Raw genomic sequence first — 4,660 nt, 5'->3', positions numbered from 1 at the left:
ATTCTCGAGTAGCTTCATGTAATGCAATCACTTCGGCATGATTTGACGATGTAGCAACAAGTGTTTGTTTTTGAGAACGCCATGATATTGCAGTACCTCCATTTAGGAATACATATCCAGTTTGAGATTTAGCTTTATGTGGATCAGATAAATAACCTGCATCTGCATAACCAACCAAATCTTGTTTTGATTCGTTAGAATAAAATAATCCTAAATCAGTAGTTCCTCGAAGGTATCGAAATATGTGTTTGATCCCATTCCAGTGTCTTTTGGTAGGAGCAGAGCTGAACCTTGCCAACAAATTAACTGCAAAAGAAATGTCAGGTCTTGTACAATTTGTAAGATACATAAGAGCTCCAATTGCACTAAGATATGGTACTTCTGGTCCAAGAATGTCTTCTTGATCTTCACATGGACGAAATGGATCAGCTTCAACATTGAGTGATCTAACAACCATAGGAGTACTTAATGGTTTTGCCTTGTCCATATTGAAACGTTTCAAAATCTTTTCAGTATATGTTGTTTGATGTACAAGTAAACCATTAGGCATATGCTCAATTTGTAAACCAAGGCAATACTTGGTTTTTCCCAGATCTTTCATTTCAAATTCTTTCTTTAGAAGTTGAATGGCTTCATGGATCTCTTTATTTGTACCTATGATGTTAAGATCATCAACATAAACAGCTATGATCACATATCCGGATGTTGTTTTCTTAATGAAAACACAAGGGCAAGTAAGATTATTTGTATACCCTTTGCTTATCAAGTAATCACTTAATCGGTTATACCACATACGTCCCGATTGTTTTAACCCATATAAAGATCTTTGTAATTTAATCGAATACATTTCTTTGGGTTTTGCATTTGATGCTTCTGGTACCTTAAATCCTTCAGGTATCTTCATATATATATCACTATCAAGTGATCCATATAGATAAGCAGTCACAACATCCATGAGATACATTTCTAAATTTTTAGAAACTGCCAGACTGATTAAGTACCTAAAAGTAATTGCATCCATAACAGGAGAATAAGTTTCTTCATAATCAATTCCCGGTCTTTGAGAAAAACCTTGAGCTACAAGTCTAGCTTTATACCTTGTAACTTCATTTTTCTCATTTCTTTTTCGGACAAAAATCCATCTGTATCCTACAGGTTTCACATCTTTAGGAGTGAGAATGATGGATCCGAAAACTTTTCTTTTATTGAGTGATTCTAATTCAGCTCGTATTGCTTCTTTCCATTGAGCCCAATCATGTCTATTTTGACATTCAACCATAGATGTTGGTTCTGGATCATCATCATTATTCATGATGTCATATGCAACATTAAATGAAAATTTCTCATCAAGATTTTTCATTTCATTTCGGTTCCATAATATTTTTGAATATGCATAATTGATTGCAATTTCTGTATTGACATCATCAATCTCCTCTGCAGTAGGAGTACTGATTTGTGGTTCTTCTTGAACACTTTCTTTTACTTCATTATCAGCTGATTTTCTTTTTCGAGGATTTTTATCCTTTGAACCGATTGGTCTTCCACGTTTCTGACGTGGCAAAGATTCATGAGTGACGTTATTGCCAGCTTTTGGAATTTCAATTCGAGCTGGAGTATTTACTGCTGGTATATATGATTTTGTCACCGTTTTTGTATCTGTAAATGCATCAGGCAATTGATTTGCAAGTTCTTGTATATGCATTATCTTTTGAACTTCTGTCTCGCATTCTTTTGTGCGAGGATCAAGATACTTTAATTGAGGTTCACACCATGAAACATCATTTTCTTTATTTTTCATTTCTCCCCCTAATCTAGGGAACAATGTTTCATTAAAATGACAATCAGCAAAACGTGCTGTAAAAACGTCACCTGTCATAGGTTCAATATACCTTAATATTGAAGATGTTTCATATCCAACATATATTCCCAACCTCCTTTGAGGACCCATTTTTGTACGTTGTGGTGTCGCAATTGGAACATACACTGCACAACCAAATGTTCTAAGATGGGAAATATTTGGCTCTTGACCAAAAGCAAGTTGTAGGGGGGAATATTTATGACTTGCACTTGGTCTGATGCGAATCAATGCAGCAGCATGTAAAATTGCATGACCCCATATAGATACAGGGAGTTTTGTTCTCATTATCAATGGTCTAGCGATTAACTGTAAACGTTTAATCAATGACTCGGCTAAACCATTTTGTGTATGCACATGAGCAACAGAATGTTCAACAACAATTCCTATAGACATGCAATAGTCATTAAATGCTTGAGATGTAAATTCACCAGCATTATCAAGTCTCACCCTTTTAATGGTGTAATCAGGAAAATGAGCTCTCAATTTAATAATTTGGGCAAGAAATTTTGCAAATGCCACATTACGGCTTGATAACAGACAAACATGAGACCATCTGCTAGATGCGTCTATTAGAACCATGAAATATCTAAATGGTCCACATGGTGGATGAATTGGTCCACATATATCACCTTGAATTCTTTCAAGAAACATCGGTGATTCTTTCTCAACCTTAAGTGGTGAGGGTCTAGTTATCAATTTTCCAAGAGAGCAAGATGTACATGGAACCATTGTATCATGATGGATTTTTCTATCCTTTAGTGGATGTCCATGAGTACATTCAATAATCCTTTTCATCATTGTTGATCCTGGATGGCCTAATCTGTTATGCCATAAACTGAATACACCAGGATCAATATATTTTTCGTTAACTACCATATGTATTTCTGGTACATTTATATGTGTATAATGTAATCCAGAACTAAGTCTTGGCAGTTTTTCAACCACATGACTCTTGTCAGTGATACTTAAATATTTCTCATTTTCTGTTGTCACTGACTGATAATCATACCCGTTAAGGTATATGTCGGAGAAACTCAATAAATTTCTGCTTGACTTGGGAGAAAATAAGGCATCATTTATTAAAAATTTTGTACCATTTGGTAGTATGAAATTTGCCTTTCCTATCCCTTTTATCAAGTTAGCAGGTCCTGATATTGTATGTATAGTTCCTTCCGTTGGTTTTAGATCAATAAAATATTTCTCGGATTTAAGTATAGTGTGTGTAGTTCCACTGTCTGCTATACAGAGATCTCCACCACTTGATTGATGTTGTATTCCAGCAAAATTCATATTGAACTTCATATATAAGAAATAAATAGTGAGTACATTAATATTACACAATATTTTAAACGCAAATAGATAGTACTGAAACATTTAGCAAACATAATGACAAAGACAGACGATATTAAATCGTTTATTTTTCAAAAAACACACAACTTAAACATTCAAGAAATCTTCATATAAATCAGATGGTTTCTCAGTGACTGTTGGATCAATATTATCCACAAAATTTACTTCCTTTTCTTTACCTTTCAGCGAATCCTGATACATCTTAACAAGATGTTTAGATGTTCGGCAAGTATTAGCCCAGTGGCCCATTCTACCACATCTGTAGCAAGATTCTTCAGAATTTTTAGAAGAATTTTCTTCAACATCTTGTTTAATGGGCTTGTTTTGTGGTTGATATTTATATTTTCGTGGATTACTATTTCTTTGACCACCACGGCCACGACCACGACCACGTCCACGCCCATTACCATTACCATAAGGATGGTTTCTACCATAGTTATGGCTTTTGGCATGATGATGGTGATGGTTATTATAACCACGACCTTGCCCGCGTCCTTGTCCCTGTTTATAATTATTTGCAGTATTTGCTTCAGGGATTGCAAGTGTACCAGTAGGACGGGATTGCTGATTTTTCATTAATAGCTCATCATTTTGCTCTGCAACTAAGAGATATGAATTAAGTTCAGGATATGTTTTGAACTTTAGCATTCTCAAATTTCTTTGCACTGTGATGTTTGCAGCATTCATTGTGGAGAAAGTTTTCTCCATCATGTCTGCATCACTAATTTCATGTCCACAGAATTTAAGTTGTGAACATGTATTATACAGAGCTGAGCTGTATTCATTTACTTTCTTAAAGTCTTGGAACCTTAATGTTCTCCATTGTTCCATTGCAGCTGGAAGTAAAATTTCTCTTTGATTATTGAATCTGCTTTTGAGACCTTCCCATAAAACATGGGGATCTTCTACAGTCACATAATTATTTTGTAAGCATTCATCAATATGTTGATGAATAAAGCAACATGCCGTAGCTTGTTCTTTTTCAGAACAAGTGTTGTTTTCATTTATGGTTTCAAGAATGCCCATTGATTTAAGATGCATTTTTACTTTTATAACCCATGGCATGTAGTTGTTTCCAGTTGATTCTAAAGGAGTAAATTTAAGCTTTTCCAGATTTGACATTTTCTATTATCAAAAATTAAAACAAACATCATGATAAATTAGAGTCAATTTATATTCATAAGTATATAAACATTAAACATAAATTTAATATAACATAAATGATAAGTAGGTGACAGTGTCGACCATGTGTAAGTAATCATAAATAAATGTTATATAACAAAAATATAAATATTAGTAAACATAAATGAAAATTTGGCGACAGTGTCGACCATATATTTTTTCAGGTGGTATAACCGACCTATATCATTCTGGTGGTATAACCGACCATATATCATTTTGGTGGTATAACCGACCATATATCATTTTGGTGGTATAACCGACCATATATCA

This window comes from Rutidosis leptorrhynchoides, chromosome 2, assembly GCF_046630445.1.
Source record: "Rutidosis leptorrhynchoides isolate AG116_Rl617_1_P2 chromosome 2, CSIRO_AGI_Rlap_v1, whole genome shotgun sequence".
In the NCBI taxonomy this organism is placed as follows: Eukaryota; Viridiplantae; Streptophyta; class Magnoliopsida; order Asterales; family Asteraceae; genus Rutidosis; species Rutidosis leptorrhynchoides.
The sequence above is the reverse complement of the archived record's forward strand: the minus strand, read 5'-3'. Positions refer to the sequence as shown.